At 39.3% G+C, this 22,410-nt stretch overlaps 1 protein-coding gene across 6 annotated transcripts in view; it reads left to right on the top strand.

Moving 5' to 3' along the window:
• PKIB (cAMP-dependent protein kinase inhibitor beta) overlaps nucleotides 1-22,410 on the top strand; it is a 98,111-nt gene that overhangs the window by 46,851 nt on the left and 28,850 nt on the right. For 4 of the 6 annotated variants that reach the window (XM_010965496.3, XM_045524616.2, XM_010965495.3 and 1 more), the window contains one exon: nucleotides 14,842-14,911. The exons of the other annotated variants lie outside the window; for them this stretch is intronic. The gene's annotated coding sequence lies outside the window, so the exon portion shown is untranslated. The remainder of the gene's footprint in view (nucleotides 1-14,841; nucleotides 14,912-22,410) is intronic. 6 annotated transcript variants of the gene reach the window in all.

Below are 22,410 nucleotides of genomic sequence, written 5' to 3'. Positions count from 1 at the left end.
TTTGAAAATATCAAATTATGTATAGTTGATACTTATTTTAGTTAGAGAAAGGAAGACTTAGGACATGATGGCTTGCTTTTTAGAAACCAGAAATTCCACCTATGGAAGGTGAAACAAAATGAAGCAAAAGAATAGGATGATGTCATAAGGGGATGAGTTCAGCACTATGGGCATGCTTTGTACATTATAAAAGGCTATTTTGATATATTTATTAAAGTATTATATAAAAATAATATTTGATACTCAGAATAGTGACCATCACTATTCTGCAAGAGGTTGAAAGATTAAAAAGATAGTGTCATGGACTGTATCTTCTATTTACCAAACAGGAGAAGGATTAGAACATCTTAGAAAGATTCTTACCAACAAGATTTGCAAGGGATCTACTCTTTGTGTCCAATTGCTTATAGTCCAAGAGAGGTTGTGGCATTATGGGTACTTTTTAGGGTTGACCAGTTTGGCAGCTGGCTTTATTTCTTTCTATTTTAAAAACAGAGAGGCCTGGAGGAACAGCTCTTTCATGAGTGAAGTGGCAACTTAAGCTAACATTGAGATTAGTAATTAGAATAGTTGCTGATAATTACCAAATGATTTCTTTACATAGTTGGTAGAATTATTAGTCTCATTAACTATGATTGAACTAAGTTTAGAAACAATATGTAACTTGCCTAAAAGACCCAGAGCTAGTTAGTAGTGGAGCTAGCATAGCTCAAGGGCGTCTGCGTCTAGCAGCTGTGTTTTACTACCTTCCAAGATAAAAGCTTAAGCAAGAACTATGAAGGTTTAGTTTAATGGCCCCATCTCTTAAACATATTTCTTGTTTCTCTCATCCCCATTATACCATTTCTTTTGCACTTCCTTCGCTTTGAAAAACTTTATGGAAACAGACACTGTAGTGATTTGGGGGGGGCTGGGGGAGGGGAGGTAATTAGGTTTATTTGTTTATTTTAATAGAAGTACTAAGGATTGAACCCAGGACTCTACCACTGAGCTATACCTAGCCCCCGCCCTCGTACTGTAGTGATTCTAATACATTTATTCGTTCTATTAAGTGTGTTGGAACTTCTCAGCATGAGTAAATATGGTGACAGCTTGATATCTGTTAATGCCAACAGGTCTTGAGATACCAGGGAGCACTAGACACACAAGCTGTTATAGGAGATTTCATTCACCTGAAGCCATTTTTATGTATTATTTAATCTAAGACCTATTAGTCTGATCCTGGTTTTGTTTATCCTCGCACTTAGGGATGCTTTAATTCAGAAAAGTCAGAGTAAATGTGGCCTGAAAGAAGAGTCTGTTAAGTCACTGAATTCCCTGAGTCAGCGCACTTTCTATCCATGCCCTCTAAGAGCAGCTGATGTTTTTTCACCATCCCCAGATGGATGCCCCCAAAGGGCTGCTATAACAAGGTAACACAAACTGGTACTTAAAACAACAGAAATGTATTATTTCAAGGTGTTGGCGGAGCTCTGCACCCTCCAAAGCCTCTGGGGAGCATCCTTCCCTGTCCCTTCCAGGTTCTGGCAGCCACAGATATTCCTTGGTTTGTAGGTATATTATTCTGGTCTCTGCCTCTAACTTTTTTTTTTTTTTTTTTTTGAGTAAAGGTAGATTTATTTAGAGAGGTTCATACTACATAGAGTGTAGGCTGTTTCAAAAGGCGAGAGGAAGGCCATGAGGTGTGGGGGTTGAGTGCTCAGGTTAAAGTAAAAGTAGATACATACTCCATAGACGGAGTGCAGAGCTGTCTCTGAGGATGAGGGAGTGTGAGATGTGGCTGCGAGGCACAGTGTTGCCAGTTTTTATGGGCTTGGTAGCTTCACAAGCCAACAAGTGGGAGGACCATTTCAACTATCCTGGGCACTGAACTGGGATTCCCAGGAATTGGGCCGCTTTGACCTTTTATGGTTAGCCTCGAAACTGTCGTGGTGCCTGTGGACATGTTATTTACCATGCTAATATATTACAGTGAGCATATAATGAAGCTCAAGGTCTACTGGGAGTCAAATCTCCTGCCATCTTAATCCTCAAGGCCTACTGGGAGCTGAATCTTTCACCATCTTAGTATTAATTGCTGTGACATTCCTTGAATGGCTGTGCTCTGCCCCCTTCCCTCCTGTCTCATTCCCCACTCAGAGATTTTACTCCCATAATCTTATGGGGGTGCAGAGGGGCGACAGTCCTTCTTCCGAAACTACTTCTGGGCTGAGTAGGGGCCTTAACCCTGCCTATCAGGGAGTAAAAATCTCTGAATGCCTAATCTAGGGGTCCCAGGGGCAGGACAGCCTTTTGTTTTTGCATCTGAGGGCGGAATGAGCTGGAATCCTCGCATATCCATCATTTGATACGGGACTGTTGTAACCCACTATTTCCATAGACTTCCAATGAATCTTAAAGATGAAGCACCTTAAAGACATGGTTAAACACCTGTAATTGATACTTAACATACCAAATAATCCTAGTTAATTTGATATCTAAGATGCCTCAGGTTTTCTTTAAACCATCTCAAAGTTAACTGGAGCTACAAAGAACTTTTAAAATTTGTTAAATACTTAAAATCCTGATTATGCATGAAACTCTTCTCAGAGTTTCTTTTCCACAAACCTTTTTTTTAACTGAAAACACACATCTTACTTTTTTAGCATACTGAAATATTTTCCTTATTATTTTAGTAGCTTTAATTATATATATTATAATTTTAACCCTTAAAAACAATCTCTGGCAAAAACCAAGAAGCAAGCAATCATGAATTGGTTGTCATACCAGCACTTTTTTTTGCAATCAATCAGGAATTTAATGAGAGGTATTTCTATGGAAACAAAAGGAAACAAAGGTTAATAATTAGAGCAGATTATAAACCATTTTCTCAGCCAAGGAGCAGTTATTCAAGAAGATTCCTAGATGTAGGGTCTAAGGATCCCTCCCAGTTTGAAATGTCTCTGACGATGTCATTGGGTGTGCAGGTAAACTTCTGCATGTCTCATACAGCAACAGGCAGGAGGATTGTTTCAGTGTGAGCTGTCAAGGGAATTTATTTGAAGTTCACATCAAGTCATCTAGCTCCTGTTTGCAGGGCTCCAGGAAAAGGGCAGTTTTAGTTTGAGTTTCTGAATTCTGGAGGAATCAGGTAGGGAGAAAAACAAATGTTTTTCTCCTGCTTACAACAGGATAATTTACTAAATTACTGTAAATCTTTAAAAAAAAAAAAAGTTTCCCGGTATCTTACCGAGATCCAGCCACTTTGCATAAACAAGGCCAGTTGGGTGTGGTTTATACTGAGGAATGCTGGTGGTGGTAAGGGCTCTAAAACTTCTTCCTGCAAACTCAGCCATGAGCTTGAGAGTCTTTTTTTTTTTTAATTGAAGTATAGTCAATTACAATGTGTCAGTTTCTGGTGTACAACACAATGTCCCAGTCATGCATATACATGCATATATTTGTTTCCATATTTTTTCCATTAAAGGCTATTACAAGATATTGAACATAATTCCCTGTGCTATACAAAAGAAACTTTTTTTTAAAATCTATATATATAGTGGCTAACATTTGTAAATCTCAAACTCCCAAATTTATCCCTTCCCAACCCCTCTCCCTGGTAACCATAAGATTGTTTACTAAGTCTGTGAGTCTGTTTCTGTTTTGTAGATGAGTTCATAGTGTCCTTTTTTTTTTTTAAGATTCCACATATAAGTAATATCATACGGTATTTTTCTTTCTCTTCTAGCTTACTTCATTTAGAATGATGATCTCTAGGTCCATCCATGTTGCTGCAAATGGCATTATTTTATTCATTTTTTATAGCAGAGTAGTATTCTATTGTATAAATATACCACAACTTCTTTATCCATTCATCTGTTTATGAACATTTAGGTTGTTTCCATGTCTTGGCTATTGTATATAGTTCTACTGTGAATATTGAGGTGCATATATCTTTTCACATTAGAGTTCCCTCTGGATATATACCCAGAAGTGGGATTGCTGGATCATATGATGTCTATTTTTAGTTTTTTGAGGAATCTCCATACTATTTTCCATAATGGCTGCACCAAACTGCATTCCCACCAGCATTGTAGAGGGTTGCCTTTTCTCCACACCCTCTCCAGCACTTAATCGTTTGTAGATTTTTGAACAATGGCCATTCTGACTAGTGTGAGGTAAGAGTCATTTTTTTCTCGCAGACACTTCAAAAATGTGTTGCTGTCTTTTGAAATGAAGTCCATGTTTCCTCCACGGGAGTCTCCTCCCATTGGTGAAATGGTTGTTGTAGAGGAATACATAAATTCGTTATTGCAGAAACTCTGTGAGTCCATGCCTCAAGCATTTTGGATCCAAAACACCTCTTCCTTTGTTCCCACTGAAGTTTCTTCTAATTGCTTTTTGTTTCAAGGCTGAGCTCTGAGTGAGGAAGGAGCCTGACTCTCATTCAGATGTTCTTTGCATCTGTCATTGCTATCAAATTGTTTTGTCTCCTGGAATAGGCCTGGTCTGGTGTCTTGGGTCAGCTGTCTACCTCAGATGTTATCTTCTTCTCATCCTTTTCTGGTAGCTTCTCCTTTGTTTGAGCATTGTTTTAAGGTGGTCAGCAGTCTTTTCTATAGGCCAGTCCAGTGTAAGGTCTAGAAGTGATTAGTTTATTAAGGCTCCAGAGTAAGCCTGCTTACCTCTGCTTGGAGCTCTGTGGCGGTCTACCTCTATCGTCACATGACATTCTTACCTGTGTCCCTATGTCTTCACATTTTTTCTCCTGTTTTTAGAAGGATACCAGTCACACTGGATTAAGGGCTCACCCTGCTCCAGGATGACCTCATCTTAACTTGGTTACATCTACAGGGACTGTTTCCAAATAAGATCACAGTCATAGGTACTGGGGTTTGGACTTTTAACATATCTTTGAGGGGGCACAATTCAACCCATACACAAAATCTAGTACTTGTGATACTGGTGGAGTATGACTCAGAGAAATGCAGAGGTGGGTGGAATTGTGGTACTGAAAATAAGTTAGTGTCTTAGCATTTAGAACGATTGCTCTTTTCACCAGCTCATTTCACAAAAGAATTGCATTTTCATGATTATGTGGAGTTTTGCATCATTTGAAGATCCACAGGATGATGTTATTTCAACTAGTGCAGCAGGAGATGACAACAGTAATACTGCAGTGCAGTGCAAATAGCCACAACCACAAAATCAGTAGACTGAGCAGATGATGTGATGGAACTAGCGGTGACAATCAGCAAATGATTGATGTGTGAAGCAAAGCACAGCTTTTAGCAGCAGCTGCTTCACTGAGAATTGGTTTTAATGAGTCACCACTGCAGCTGCCACTCTCCTCTGAGCCTGATAAATCCCGACGTGAACAAGGTGCTGGTAGAGGAAGTGTAAATCCAGCCAGTAGTAACTGTCACTGTCCTCAGTCTGAGACATGGGGCATTCTCAAATTCAAGGGAGGAGAGGAAGGAGATAATTTTGACATGAAATATATTTTTGTTGAATTCTGTCTCTTTTGTCCTGTCTGTAATCTTCTTGCCTTGAATTTAGGCTCTTAAAGTGAAACATATTTAAGTGAGTTAATTTATCTTATAAAAAACAGATATATTTAATATAAATAATTTAATGTGTCTAGTAAACAACACTCTAAGGGAAAAAAATATGTCATTGTAAAAAAGCGTATTGAGACTTTTCTTTATACTAATTTGGTACTTTAATGACATCAACAGTTTTCAAATTTAGCTGCAAGTTTTGGTCTCCAGTCCTGCGGTGCAGTCCGCATAGCCTAATGCAGGCCTGCTATAAATGTCTCTGGTTCTAGACAGATCATGAATTAGAAAAGTGAAATTTCTTTTTAGTTGACCCACATACCTGATTTCAAAAAAAATCTCAAAATAGTGACCACAACAACAGTGACAAAGAGAAACAGGGTAGGTTGCACCTCTTAATAAAAATAAGTAGAAAAACCAGAAATGGGCATTTCAGCCCAGCCTCTTTATTAATGAACAAAGTATGACATCTTAACTTGGTCAGTTTACTTTTCAGAGATTGTTCTTACAGCTAGTGCCCCAGAGTCACTCTTCAAAATACCCTTTAAGAGTGAATTTGTTTCAACATGCTATTTCAGATTTTTTTCCTTAATGTTATTTTAAAATCTGAAACTAACCACCTGTATTTTATCTAGGTAGAAGCATCTAAATCTACAGCATGTAAAACAGTTAGGAAAGATATATGCCTCTGAATAAGATTTCCCTAATACATTTTTTTTCCTACGTGTGTTTTTCCCAGACTATAGGAGAAAGAAATAGCAATGATCAGGAATATTAGAACAAAGAAGATTAAAGGGGGAACCTTTCAGCTTAAGAAATAGCAGGATCAAAATCACACAGAAATTCATTCAGAATTAGTTTTGAAATGAAATGGAGGTTAGGAAGAGGAAAAGAAGTTGGACATAGACCAGTTGTATTAATGAAAAAAAAAATTAAAGTGCGTTTGAGGTTTTCACAGACATTTTCTGGTCTTGTGTTGGTAATTGGTTAAATAGGAGCAGTTTGGTTTTAGATGAGGCTGGGTTTATGCTCCTTTGCCCCCAGTAAAGAAATGTCCTGTGATCTTGTGCTACTCATTGACCTTCTAAAGTGGAGTTTCTCCTTTGGTACAAAGAACATCCAAATAATAATGACTCTCATTTTATTAAGCATTAGACATTTATACCAAGTACTTTTCAGATGTTGTCTCATTTAGTGTTGGTAGCACTCTGTGACGCAGTTTTATTTCCACATCATGAATAAGAAAGTTGGGCTGAAGTTGCCCAAGTGATAGCTGTTATGTTCAAGAGCCAGTCTGGCTCCAAAGCTCGTATGCCTAGCATTATCCTGTCATTAAGAGTTAGAATCTCTTCCACCTTTAGCCTTCTCTGTGCAGATCTTTATGGCCATCTGTCTTTCTTTGCCTGGTGATCTGACCACTGACATTACCTCTCAACCAGACTCAAGAAGGTTAACATTGCAAAATCCCCTAAAACTCCCAAGGTTATCTGTACAGATGTGGAAACTAAAGTCCAAAGAGTTTGCTATTTTGTAAGACATCATTATGTCCATTGCATAAGAGCATCTTGCCTTACCTGAAAGGACACCAAATCTATTTCAAAAACATTTTTTTTAAAAATTGGGGATCTGTTATGTTTTTTCAGTACTCCTCCCCACATCCCACCTCTGTTAACTCTGGGAGTCTGTCAGATCAGTTTCTGGTAGATTTATAAGATGACAACACATTTAATGCTAGTCCTATACTGCCTTCAAGGACATTACTGTGCTTTTTAAATAACAGATTGGGTTTCTTTGAACTGATCTTATCAAGGTGGGGATAGAGCATCTGGTGTTAAAATATAATGCTGATAGTGTGTCTCATAAGAACTGCTTTGGAAAAAAAACAGATGGCATATCCAAAGTGACCTCTGGAGTAGAGTTCATCAGCTCTGCTTGCCCATGTATTTACTCCCTGCTGCTCCCATGGGTTGACTTAGGCAAGCACCACTACTATTTTTGAGTCAGTATGACTTTGTGGGTTCATCTTGACACTGCTTGGCACTGGCTCTATTATAACCTTGGGACCGCTTAGGTACCCGAGGTATTCATATTTACTTCTGAGGGCTTCTGTAAAGATTTAGTGAGACAGTGTTTAAGACATAGCTGGAAAATCATGAGCACTCAGCAATTGTTTGCTCCCTTCCTTCCCAATGAGTTAGTGTATTCATTTCCATATTTAACGGAGTTTTCACTGGCTTTCTTTCGTGAGCATAAATGTTTGAATGTCAGTTCAAAGCCTGCTAGTATGACTATCGCAACGTTGAGCTTAATACTTAAAATTTTAACTGTTTTATTATTAACATCAAAACCACTTTGTTAATTGTGATACCTAACAGTTTTCTCTTGAGACGCAGGTCTACGTGTTAAAATGTTGTACGTCATATGGGACATTCGTGAGGCTAATGAGCTGATTTCCTGGTCTTTGAAGATTATGACATAGGCAAGAAAGTAATATAGGCTAAGAAACTTAATAATACTGTTGGAAAAATCTTAAAGGCACTTTCTTTATTGAAGCTTTGTAAAGAAACATTACAAAGCAGTGAGTAGTTAATTAATAAATGTGTCTGGTGTTTTGATGGTGTGGTTCTTCTGTGCCACATGGTAAGACGGTGGTGAAAGGGGCTTTCCTGAATGATCAGAGTGGCTTTCAGAATATGTTAAATGCCAGAAATTTTAGAACCACACAAGCCACACCTGAGGAGACTGGACAGAACAGATGCGAGTGAAGCTAGACAGCTGTCCACATTGAATGCTAAGCACCATGAAACACAATCCTCTCTCCCACTTCCCCCTCCCCCAACACAGACACACTCTTCTATACCAACTCAAAATAAGAAAAACAGTTATTTTCGCCCCAGGCTAATTTGATGGTGTACAGCAACCTTTGTTTAGGTATTTTGCAACCATTTATAAAGGAGAGATCATTTGGGGGTAAGACCTTCCATCCTGATTTACTTGGAGGAATGAATAGTAATGTCTGGTCATTATGTAAAAAAAAAGAGAGGGGGTGTCCCAAAATTCAGGCCAGTATTAACAACTTAAAAAGAAGATTGATTATGAAATTCAAGTATAACACTAGAAACAACGAAGACAAAAACTATTCCCCAAACATTTTAAAGACCATGGCTAATGCAATCACTATGTGAAGAGGAAAAGATTACTAACAGGCATCTCTTTAAAGGAGAGAAGGGAAATATCGGTGTCTCATACAAAGAGATTTAGGATGCTCGGTTTCCGTGAAAATGTAGTGGGAAAGAATCCTGGAATTTTCCCTGCTGTCTCTGGGGTGGTTAAAATGTACATACTACTGGCTAAAGTAGAGAGAAAAGAATCATAAGAAAAAGCTAATATGGTGAGCTTCATTAATCTGAAGTGGACAATGGAATGGAAAACAAATCTTTGGTCTGATTCCTCTCTGAAAAACACCCTTCTGGTTGAATGGTCGAGACCAGGTTGGGAAGCAGGACTGTTATGGCACAGCCACACTGCTTGAATATTCTGGAATACTGGTGACCTTCCAGTAATTAGAATGCGTCTGATAAGTGACACAGACTGCGTTCCCAAACTCTTGCTTCTTGTAAGTAGCAGTTGACATCCATGTTGCCAACCTTAGATTAACTCTCAGATTCAAATGTGAAATTTAGATCCACTGTATCTTTGAATGTAAACTAATAGATGTTGAGGAGGAAGCTTTTGTTTCATTTTGTCATTTCCGCTTATCAGCATCAGTGTCCTAGAAAGGACAAGGACAGTAGCAAAATACTTCTGCTTCCATTTCCCTTCATGCTCTCACTTTGTTGATTCCTCTGTTGGGAGAATAAAAAAAGGAGAGAATGGTATAAGTCCTGGTTATTTGTCCTTTGCGCTGTTGGAAGTCTGGAAGTTTCAACCGATACTAAAGCGTGATTGAGACCTGGCTTGTTCAGGTCTTGTTCTGAGCAGTGCTTTTCTATTTCAAGAAATGATGGCTTTAATTTTTCATGATACCTTTAAACAGATTTAAGAAATTTAGACCATATCAGATTCCTTTTAAATATGTTTGCCATCTTGGATTAGGGTTAATTCTGTTATTCTGTATTTTCAATCATTACCCTTTCTCTTATTTAGATAATAATGTTCTTTTTTTCCTTTGCTGATTATTGCTTCTTCCTCCTGCCTCCTGTGAGAACACGCTATTATTCATTGACACACTCTGACCTCTCATAGTCTAAGATTCTATCAATTCTCATCTTTTCAACTCTATATACTGTACAGAATTGCTGAAATTTCCATGTTTAATTTTCTCCTCTTATCTGAGTTCCAGGCCCATAGTTCCAGTTACTTCCTGTGCTGTCCCCTGGGCAATATTGCAGGAATCAAAACTTACTAGCTCTCCCTCTCGTCTGTTATTTTATTAAGAGTTTTGTCACCCAATTCCCTAAACATAAAACCTTGGAAGTGTTTCAGCTCATTGCTCTCCTTCGTTCACTTCAGCCTGTCACCACATACCATGGATTTTTCCATTTTGAAATGTTTCTTGTATTCATCTGTATTAATTAAGATATGGGTTTGTCTGTTAATAATAAAGTCCCCAAATAACAGTAGATTAAACACAATGTAAATTTAGTTCTGTCTTGTGTACAGCCCAGGTAGATGGTTCAGAGGTGGTATAATGGCTTGACCATATTAGGGATGCAGGCTCTTTCTATCTTATTGCTTTATCATCCCCAAGGTATCGTCCTTGGCACGTGGTAAGTGATGGCTCACCACCACAGATACAGTCCAGCTTTCAGAAAGGGGAAAAGAGGAGGGAGGGGCCACACTCCCCTCTCTTTTAAGATATAACCTAGAAATGGATACATCGCATATTCAATGACAAACTCCAGTTGCATGGCTGTATCTAGCAGCATGGGAGGCTTGGTAATGTGGCCCTTAGCTGTGTACCCAGCCAAACTTTCTATTTCTTAGAGATAAAGATGAGAAGAACTATCGGGAGCCAACCAGCAGTCTCTGTCACACCTTCCTTATTCCAATTGTACTGTCTCCCCCTTTGGTGGGCCTTTATCACCAATGCCAAGACTACTTCTAGAGACTTACTGCTGGATTTACTGTTTGCTCACTATCAACTCATCCATCCTTTCTTTTAAAGAGCCATGTTTTTTCTTTCTTGTTAAACCTCAGCTTCATAGCCCATAGCATCAAGTCTTTGTTTCAAAACTCTTTATACTCTGGTCCTGTTCTACCTGTTTCTGGTCTTTTTTCAACTTTCCTTCATTCATTAATTCATTTGTTTATCCAGTAAATCTGTGCTGAGTGCCTACTCTGTGTCAGGCACAGAGTCATTTATTTTCCCAAGCTAGTTCATTTGAGTTCTGTGGATAGAAAACATCCTCACGAAAGTCCGTGCTCTCTAACGTCACAGTGATTCATCTTTTGATGGTTGTTTTCATCTTTGTAATGCTTGAGAGGTTAAATGCATCTTAAGAACTGCCTTTTAAAACTGGGTCTTGGCAGTTGAAGTGCTCAATTTGCTTTTAGGAATCGGATGAAGTTCACCTGACATTTTGAATTTTCAGGCCTTTATACATTTTAGACCTAGGATTTGCCTTTAAAAACAAGACAAAAATAGAAAGTAATGCTTCTTGAAGCAGCTATAACTAGATTTAGTAGCTCACTGAAATTGTAAAATAGCTCAGCGCAAACGTGGACTAAGTATTACCTCGTGTGTTGTAGCTTCCTAGTTGCTGATTTCTTCCCAAACAGCTTAACTTCATCTTCAGTTCCACACCCTGAGGTGTGAGGGTCTGTGTTGCAGAACATACCTTGACTGGGCTTCATCTTCCAAACCACATTTCCTAGGTATTACAGAGGCCAGGCCAGGTTATACAAGTAGAGGGTCAAATTTTCATTTAAAAATTTGATATTTGATCATCATGGATTTCTCACACTAATTTTGATGTTTTTAATATTGCATTAAAATATTAATTGACTTCTGAGGTTTTGGGGGACCCCCGAAATCTTGTATATGAGGTGTACTGGATCTTTCTCCTTTATGCAAATTTTTGCATATTGACATGGCTGACTGCTTGAGTCATTAGCATTTTCACATTAGAAAATATACATTTCGAACAGAAAATAAGTATTCATTGTTTTACTAAACCCTGGAGCAAAACTTACTTTAAATCTTACGAGATCACACTTTAAATTTTTTATTTGCAAATGAGATCAGATTGGGATGTGCTGAGAAGCCAGTCCATGAAAACTAGGCAGAGACATCAAAAGGGAAGATGAAAAAGTATCCGGGCTTAATAATTTCAGCTGCTTTATTTATTACATTGTTTGGAAATAGCCGTTCTTTATTCTAACTTCAGCCTGGTAGCCTTATCTCTAAAATGGCAGTGTGTTCAAGTAATTTTCAAACTACACTCCTGGAGGAGAGGAGTGCAGGAAGTGGGTAGAGTGGGTGGAGACCGAAGCTGCCTTAGCCAGAGCAGTCCTGCTGTTGTTATCTGTCTTAAAGATTGGCCACCTGCTAAAGAGTTCATTTGGAAAAAAAATATTTAAAAGTAGTTTGAAAATCACTGGACTAGATGATTTTCAAGACCTTTGCTAATTCACAGCCTTAAGTGTGCATGTGATTCTTGTATGAGGGACTTCTGCTGATCCAGCCACATTGTGATGTATTCCCTTGCAAGGCATGTAATAACCTTTGCTGAGACCATTGGCCTTTTCCCCTTAAGGATCTTCTTAGCTGTCTTATATATCTCCAAGTTTTCTCTAGATTTAACTGTAGTTCCAAGAGAGAAAGTGGAGAGATATCTCCAAGAGAGATAATTAGATCTTGTGTAGTAGCAACATCTTGCAAATTCTGCATCCAGTCTGGAAGTTCAGGAAGAACATAGTAGAACACCTGGTTATATTTACAGTGTTTTATTTTAAATTTCTGTTAATGTATTTAACATACATTATAATGATAACATAACATACAAGTTATATTAGTCATGAGTAGATTGATACTTACAATTTATAAAAATAAATGTTTCTAAATAGGAGATGTGTGCTCAGAACAAATTTTTTTGTTGTTGTTGGGGCATGCCACTGTTCTTGAAACCTTTTCAGGAATTACTTCTATTAGTAAAATTTTTGATAATTGATAATTCAAAGGATAAGTAGAAACTCTCTGTCTCTTAAACTTTAACATATTGGGGTTTAGCATATCCCACATAAATCTGAATTTTGATGTATGTGAGGAAGTCCGTTACATAAGTATATTTGAATGTAATGTAAGCTGCAAAGAAGTGGAGAGAGGAAAAAGAGCTATGTCACTCTTCTATTTCTTTCTTTCTTTTTTGGTTCTATTACACTGGGGAGAGATAGGTAGAAATTCTTAAAATAAAAATTTAATCATGGGAAAGCTATAAAAATATTTTTCTAAAAACATGTATTTTTAAAAACACCAATAACAATGTTTAGTTTTACCTAACTGTCTTTAAACTGGATTCCTGCTTGTAGTTTCTACTACATCTTTGCCAAGAGCCATATGCAAATGTTTGAAAAATTAAGACTACAAAAGTATGTTTCTTAATCTTTTTCTCTGAGGGCTGCATATATATATTACAAAAGTTTTGAAGCTTAATTTTTTTGATTTTGTTACTCCTTCCCATATGATCATTTTTTCATTAATTTTTCTCTTCCTCTTCTCAGTTCCTTATATTCAGCCTGAAAAAATAGGACTCATTTAAAGGGAAACAGTCTTGGATACCCAGTGAGAGGAACAGTGAAAACCATATAGGAAGCAGGGTAGAGAAACAACGTTAAACGACGTCTGCTTTGGATTTTTAAATTCTTCCACGGTGATGAAGTATGCATTCAGGCAGCTCTGAGTCTGAAAAGCACCTCACACACCTTGACATTCAACAGATTTATTGCATCCCTCCTACCATGTGCGAGATGAATGAGTCACAATCTGTGCCTTCCAAAGGCTTAAAAAAACCTGTGTGAGGTGGAGGTGAGAAGGCATGCCTAGTCAGAGATTGATAATATAGGTGATGAGTTCAACAATAGAGATATACCGGAGTGTTTTAGAGCACAGAGGAAGGAACCTACCTAGTGTGAGGGGGCAAGGAAGGTTTCTGAGAAAGGGTTGCCCAAGTGAACCCTGAATGGATGAATATGTGTTAGCCAGGGGATGGAGAGGGCATTGAGGACAAAGAACCACAGCTGCTAGGGCAATATAAACAAGGCACAGGGGACCACTGGTAGAGTGTGACTGCAGAGCTTTAGGACTAGTGCAGTCTGGCATGGGTAAAAATGAGGGAGAGGTAGATTGGGGCCACCTCCTAGAGGGCACCATGCACCCTGTGATTGGACTTGGACTTGATCCTGCAGGGGATGGAAAGGCTGTGAAAAATTAGTTAATCATAAAATGCTCTTGAGTAGACTTGCTTTGAAATAATTCCACATAACATCTGTGTCAAGAACGGATTTTCAGGAAGCAAGAATGCATAGAAGAAAATCATTTAGGGTATTGTTGCAATAGTCTAGTAAGAGTGAATGGCAGGCTGAACTGGAGCAGTGAGAGTGTGATGGAGAGTGTTTGCAAAGCACACTGCTGTTGTCAGTGGCTAATGGAAATACCCATGGTTTATACCCCTATTATTTTTCACCCTTCTGGGGTCAGATGCCCAGCCCTGAAGTACAAGGCCCAATCTGTGAAGAGAAATTATACGAAAGTAGTTTATCTTTATTTCTAGGAGCAAGGTGGTTGGGCTGCTTTCCCATGGCTCCCATGTAGATACTGGGAATATTGGTACAATGCTTCAAGGTGCTTAAGAAAGATGTACAATTCTCCACAGTCATATTCCAGAAGTGCAGTGTGTTTCTACAACCTCCCAAAAGTACAGTCATGCCATATACTTTGTTATAGTCACTTTCTATGCCTACAAAGTTTTGCTGTAATGAATGGTTGTTTTTACGTGATGACTTTCTCAACTTGACATTAACCCCTAATAGCAATGATGCAGTAATTATTCATTTAATTTTGTAGCTGGCAATTCTGTGTACTGACACTTGTTATTTGAAATGAAGCCTTTTGACTTTAAAGAGAAAATTTTGTTGTAGAATTGGAGGTTCTGCTTTTCTCAAGAAAGTCAAGCAAGCCATGCATGGTGTTTACCAGTTTTAAGTTAAAAAGAAAGACACAGTGACTAAAATTTGATAATCTAACTGGACTTTCGCCTTTTCTGATTCTCAGTTTTGTTTTGTTTTGTTTTGTTTTAATTTACAGGAAAAAAGGTTTATCAGCATTTCTTCCTGAACCTGCCTTAGAAATAACAGCATATTTTAATCAGAGATTTGTAAGTATCATTTTCTTCTTTATTTAGGAAATTAGATACTGATTTTGTGGAAGAGATTACTTCTTCAGTAAAACACTTGACAGGATACAAGTATGCAATCTGAGTTGGCGTGCAAAATTTGAGTGAGAGTAAAACACACACAAAAATCACCCTTCAGAAAACAAAGCAAAGAAACCAAATCCTCAACCAGGAAATCTTCACCAAATTTATCTACAGCTAGCGAATGCTGGATTTATTTTTTGGCATTCTACTTTCTTGATGTCATCTTCTTTCCTTTTTCCCCTTTGTGAAAATACCTGTGTGTTCACATATTTTAGAAAATCTGTAACATCAATGGGAAGGAAGAGGAAGGTGAATAATTTGAATTCTGTTAAAAAGTTAGATGGCTTTGGACAATGTTGTATTTTCCATTAACGCTTTTAGTAAAGTTTTTAAAAAACCAAAACTAGATCTCATAATAGCTGTGGTCCATTCGGTTTCTTCATGTTTATGAAATGCCTGTTATTGTGCTATACCCCAAAATGGTCAACTCAGGAAGAGGGAATCTGGGAGACCTCTCCTGTTTCAGTTTAGCAAGAGATCAAGACAAGCACAGCTTTTCACAAACAGGTATTTTATTAGATGAATGGAGAAGAATCAGTGAGGGAAGAATCAGTGGGGGAAGCTTTGTCCTAAAAATGTATCTGTTGTAATAGCATTTTATATTTTATTCTGCGAAAGACATTTCAAGTCTAATGTAGTCCTTATTCTAACAGTGAAGCAAAAAGTTGGCATACTGAGTTGAAGGGCACACAGTCCAGGGCCTGTGGTATCAAGACAGGTCAGTGAAGCAGAGTCAGGTGACTAAAGTCTGGAGCTGGGTGGGTTCCTCACCAGGTGGGTGAGACCTTGGACAGCATACTTCTGGGAGGCTTCTCAGCAGTAAATATTTGTGTTTGAAGGTTGTTGACTAGAACTGATGACTACCTTGGACCATTTTATGATTCTAGGACATCCCTGAAATATTGTTGTTTAGTGGTTAATAATCATTATATCTTGGCTAATCTATGCTTATTACAATGACATTCACATTTGTGAAGTAGCTAATAAAACCAGCCAACAAGAACTGAAACATGCTGCTAACTTGCTTCATCAGATAAGATCTCAGCAAATTGTTTAATTAAAAGGTTGTAGTGAACTCGTAATTGCTGAGATCAATAGCAGTGTTGGCTGTTCTTTAGCTGTGTGACATTAGTTTTCAGTTCCAGTGTATTCACTTATGAATCTTTGGGGGAAGTTACCTGAACTCTACTGCTTCCATTTGTCAGTAAAATGAGGGTAGAAATGCTTATGTCACAGATTTGTTATGGGATTAAATGAAGTGATGAATTACAATATGAAGAATAATGATAAAATAGACCAATACTGCAATCATAATTCTCTCTTTACTATATTGTTTTGTCGACTTTGAGGTTTTGTCCACATAGTGATTTCATTTGTCAGCATATATAAGCTATGTACAAAATCACTGAAAGAATTTTGGCCACATTCCCAGGTATTTTTTTAACATGCATCTTAGATAATTCGCACAAAACTGATCTACAGGCTACCCTTTGAGAAACACTAATTTTCCTTTAAAAATGAGCCCCAAACTAATTGATCACCAAAGTCACATGAGAGCTTTGTGAAAAATACATATTCCTACAGTTCCATCTTGAAATTTTTGATTTGGCAGATCTGGGGCAAGGTGTTGGAACGTGTTTTCCAAAAGTTGCCTCACTGGTTTTGATATTTGCAAACCACTGCTTTACAGCCTTACCATGTCTCTTTTTTTTTTTTCCCTCATAAAGTTTTTAGCTGTGCTTACTATATATGGATGAGGAGATATCCTTATTGAGACATCCTTCAGCTAGTCCAGATCAAGTTACAGGCATGAAAGGTTGAGGGTGCATGTCTGCATTTGCATGCATTAACCAGATTGACCATCTTCTTACTCTTGGTTGTGTAGCTGCTTTAAGTAAATCGAAGTGCTGAGCCCAGATAGTAAAGAATCCCTGCAGGAGAAAGGACCGTGGGAGACCATCTAGTTCAAACGTCTTACTTCACAGAGGAGGAAACTGAGATTTTCCCAAGGCCACAAGCAAGACTAGGACTAACACTTGGATTTCCACCCCCAGCTCCATCTCTCTTCCATCCCAATTGGCTGACTGTTCTGCCGTTTGAGGAACCTGCAACACCCATGAAACCAGCTTCTCCAGTGTTGGCCGGCAGGTGTAGAAAGTGCTCTGTGAGCCAGCTTTCCTGCTTACCTGTCCAGCTGTTTGAAAGGGAGAGCTTTTTCTTTCCTGACTCCAGTCTTCTGTCCTAATAAAAAGACGAAGGAAGGTCACTGAGGGACTGAAGGTACTCACTGGGAGAGTCAGCTCGTTCCAGCAGGGGCACTGTCTTCTCAGTCACCTTCTGGGTTCTTCTCAGCCAGAGCCATCTGTGCCTTTTCTCAAACACCATATCTCTTGATGGCAGAGCCATCATCTTTTTAGTCTGTACCATTCTTGTAACTTTCTTTGTCTTGGCATCTCTTACCTGACTTCAGTTGCTCTTATTTGGACACTGGTCGGCTCTGAAGTGCCATTACATTCAACAACTATTAAATACTACCACTCTCTCCCAAGAACAGTCTTACGTAGTCTTACATGGAAAATGAATCCAGCATGGTCCTAGTTTCAGAAGAGGTCACAGTATCACAGGGAGGGAGATTAGTATAAAAATGGTGCAGGAGTGCTTGAAAGTGTCACAGGAGCCACAGCTGCCACTTCTTAGGGGAATCTAAGGAGGCTTTTGGGAGGAGGTGACAGTAGTCTTGTTTTAAGTGCAAAAATTACAGCCCTCAGTATAAATTTGCAACATTTTGCAATGATGGGAAGAGAATGTTTCTAAGACTTAATGAGGAGAGCTAATGCAATTGAGATTAACAAGGCAAAGGTCCGCCTGATGGACAGAAAGGGACACTGTAACCTGTGGTGGAAGACCCGAGTCTCCTCCTCATGGTATCACCCCAACCTGTGTGACCTCGGCCAATGCAGTCAGATTCCCTAGGTCTCACTTGACTGCTCATTCAATTCATTCAAATAATGAAACTCATGTTATAGTTTGTCCTATATACTTGGGATACAGTCAGGTGGAACAAAAGTGCCTCCTCAACAAAGTGTTTTCTGAGCCAAGGCCTCTGTTTTGAGTAGTTGTTGACCCAGTGAGGAGAAGCTTTGAAAGGAGGAGCTTCTGCCAGTGGCCTGAATAAATATGGGGGTGAAGGATGTGGGTGTGGGAGTTACAAGTCCTGAATGGGAAGCAGTTTCCTTTGGCTGCCGGACCAGAGGGGAGGAGGGAGGCGTGGCAAGAGGCGAGGCTGGGAAGTAGGCTGAGTACACATTGGGGAGGGTGCGTTAGTCATGCTGAGGAGCTGGGTGACGTTTTCTTGGCATAAAGGGAGTAGTCAGAGAACTGAGATAGTCATATTTGCATGGCTAGTGTAGAGGACGGACTAGAGGCCCACAAGACTGAGGCCGGATAACGAATGGCGGGTATCATCTAATCTAGAGAGGCCGATGCCCTTAAACAGGTAGCGACGGGGGGTGAGCAGAGCAGGTGGTGCGTTGGTTGAAGAGCCCTTTAGAGAATAGCGTTGATGTGACTTGATGCTCACGGAGGGTGAGGGAAAAGGACGCCTGCTGGGTTTCTGACTTGTGCAACTGGGTGGATTATAGTGCTGTTCACTGCGAAAGAAACCCAGGAGGAGGAGCAAGTTCCAACAGGAAGATGACGATCTCTAACGTGAGGGGATGAGCCCCGCTGCTCTGTCCTGGGGCTCTTCAGTGTGAACTGGCCCTCCACATGCTGAGAATACCACACACACTGTCCCACTTAATCTTTATAACTGTGGGAGGTATTATGTGCATTCAAAAGATGTAGGAGCTGAGGCTCGGAGAGCTGACTGCCTCACATAACATGCCTCCGCTAATAAGTAGTGGAGCCAAAAGTTCAGACCAGAATGCTAAAGCGGGTGTATTTCATCCTAAAGCACACGTACCTTCTGTTATATCACTCTGCTTTCCTTTTAGCTCTGACGCATTTAATTCTGTGAAAATAGGTCACTTGTAGAACACAATCAACTTTAGACTTTATGGATGGTTAAATCAAAGGCATAAACTCTACCTTCTAATTTATCATTATCTCTTCTTCGGAAAACTGCAGCTGCCTCGAAACTCATCTCTTGAATCCACTCTTCTTTTCCAATCTATTTCATTTGCTGCAGCCAGAGTGATCTTTTTAATGTTCAGTTTTGATCGTCACACTATTGCTTAAAAGACTTCAATACCTTCCCAGTGCTATTAGGATAGTCAGCCGAATCCTTAACAGGCGTCAGTGATGCAGCCCCTGTTAATTGAGCTACTCTGTCTTGTGCCATTTCCCACCTTCTTCTCTGTGTTTGGGCCACACTGGTTCCTCCAGTTCCTGGAATGTGCTGTGCTCTTCTCTGCTGGGAATACTCTCCTTTTACCTGTATACCAGCTGCTCCTTTTCTCCATCTCTCAGTTCGTGTTGTCAATGCGTCAGGTCCTGATACACTCACTTAAGCCCTCATTACTTTTCATCTGAGAATCACTGCAGTTTGTATTCGTACACAAATTTGTGTTGATTATTTTTTTCTCACCCATTAGGTTCCATGAAAGTAGTTATATAACTCTTTTGCCAGGCATATCATTGGCACTCAGTATATATTTTCCAAGTTAACTAATACATTTATAAATGAATAAACATGATTCTGAATTAGCTACTTTATAGTTGATTGTGTATTTGGTACGTTACTATTTAAAATTGAAAAAGAACTTTTTTTTTCTGCAAAATAAACTGAGCTTCAGTCATATACAATATTGTTTTTTAATACCTCGATGATATAGTGTTTCCCCTGGTATTATATTGTAATTGGTTTTTCCCTTTCTGAAGTCAATTTTTCTTTGCTTGGTAAATGAAGCTATTTCCAACAGCATAGGGGTAATTACTAAACTGACATTTTTTTGGATTATACCAATTAAACCAGGGCAATTAAAACTTGGAAATGGCAACTATAAAAGAACAATATGTCATCATTGTGTTCCAATAAAGGTTGGAAATGTATTATAATTTGTTTTTAAACGTCACATCTTTATTGCACTTGCTAATTAAATGAGATTTTCCATCCTAGCCTTGCTGAAAATAATTTAGAATTTTCAGGAGTGGTATCTTATTTTTTCCCCCTCAAGAACAATTCTCTGCCATGTGACTAGCATAGTCTAACAAATGAGGCTTGGATAAAGCCTGGGGAAGGATGCAGTTAATGTGTCAGCCCACAGCCCTTAAGTGGAGGTGGGCTGTCAGTGCTCAAAATAGGCTCCCAGGACTCTGGGATGAATAAATGATTGGACTGTGGGACAGAATCTAGTGAGAGAGATTTTTGCATTCTATTCTACACATGCATTGCTGAGACCCCCTGGAATTGCCTACTGAAATTTGACAATCATAGTTATCTAGCCTTTCAAACTCAGAGAGCTAACTGAGGGGCTTGGATTAGATGAGGGTTAAACAATTTTTTTTTTCTTTAGCTTGAATAGCCTAGAATTCCACAGGAAAGAGGAGGGGAATTAAAAGTAGGTGGAGGAAGGCTGACATGTTAACCATTCAAGTTATGACTGTTACAGGAGACAGAGTACTGGCCACAAGGACTTGATTTTTGGTACAGTCCAGTATTTGCCAACAGGGGATCCTGATCTCCTAGAATTCTACAGAATTATTGGAGGGATCCACAAAATAAATACTGTCACATACCATGTAGACTACCATTTTTCAAATGTATATAGGTTATTGTTATAAAAATAAGAGTTAATTTCTTTAAAATGTCTATTTCATAGTACCTTTTCAACTATTTTATATTTTCTCAATCAACAGATACCTAGAAAATGTAAGTTTTTCACCCTTGAGGAGTCATCTTGGCATTAAACCTCAATAAACATGGTCATAGCACTCATACTATAGGATGTACAGTCTTTTTCTGTTTATTTACCCCACACCTAGTATTTCTGAGACCCTTCAAATTCTCTGAGTCTCTCCTGGGTGCTTGCTACTTGTCACTCTTTCTGGCCTGAAGCTCTGGTCTCCCTGCTCACCCTTTCTGCCGTCTCCTAAAGCTTTTGATGCTGCTGCATCTCTCTCTAGTCTGTGTCACCTTAGCTGGTCCTCAGGGTACGCCCTTTGCTGCCTACAGCAGAGATAGCACTAAGATGGTTATAGTGCGTAGTAAATGTTACCGAAGACTTGAAGATAATATGAAAGAATTATAGTGCAGAAAAGGGAAACCTAGAATTAGATACTCAACACCATGACTACAAGAGTCCATTAATTGTGCCCACTCGCAGGGCTCCCCCCCTGCGAGTGGGCACAATTGGGTTGACTTTCGCCTTAGTGTCCTGCCCACTTCCACAGGCATGATTACTGCAATCTTGTTCTGCCTCCCTGGAACCTAGGCTGGAATCCCTCTCCCTACACATAGAGAAATCAGTATATGTTATGATTGTTATATTTTGGCAGTTATGCAATTCATACCCCAATGAATACAACATTTAAATTGCAGTAGTAAGTAATTAGTGTTACTAGTGTTATTGTCTGAATCTCATCATTCCAAAGTGGAATTCTTATGTAACTAAGCCTCCTTCTGGTACAGGAAAAAGAATGTGGGGAGAGAGGATGGCTGTGTCCCAGGTCTCAGTTGAGTTCCTAGGACACGCCCTGCCAAGTGTGGGTCCTTGGCTTCACACAGGAAAGAATTCAAGAGCGAGCCACAGTCGAGTAAAGACAGATTTATTCAGAGAGCTACATACTCCATAGACAAGAGTGCAGGCTGTTTTAGAAGGCAAGAGAAAGGCCACAAGGTGCGAGATTGGGTGCTCAATTTTAAAGTAAAAGTAGTTACACACACACTCCATAGACAAAGTGTGGGCTGTCTCGGAAGGCTAGGGAGTGAGAGGCATGAGGCATGGGGATGAGTGTTTAAAGTAAAAATAGTTACACACTCCATAGACAGAGTGCAGGCCATCTCACTCAGAAGGGAGAGCAGACACGAGGCACGGTGTTGTTAGTTTTTATGGGCTTGATAACTTCTTATGCTAACATGTGGGAGGATTATTCCAACTACCTTTGGGAAGGGACTGGGATTCCCAGGATTTGGGCCACCTCCCACTTTTTGACCTTTTACTGTCAGCCTTGAAGCTGTCATGGCCCCTGTGGGTGTGCCATTTACCATGCTAATATATTACAATGAGCATATAATGAAGCTCAAGGTCTACTAGAAGTCAAATCTCCTGCCATCTTGGGCCTCAAGGTCTACTGGGAGTTGAATCTCCACCATCTTAGTGTTAATTTCTGTGTCATTCCTTGAATGGCTGTGCCCTACCCCCTTCCTTCCTGTCTCACTTCCACCCTAACAATCT

This window comes from Camelus bactrianus, chromosome 8, assembly GCF_048773025.1.
Source record: "Camelus bactrianus isolate YW-2024 breed Bactrian camel chromosome 8, ASM4877302v1, whole genome shotgun sequence".
Taxonomy (NCBI): domain Eukaryota; kingdom Metazoa; phylum Chordata; class Mammalia; order Artiodactyla; family Camelidae; genus Camelus; species Camelus bactrianus.
This window is presented reverse-complemented; position numbering and strand designations above follow the sequence as displayed.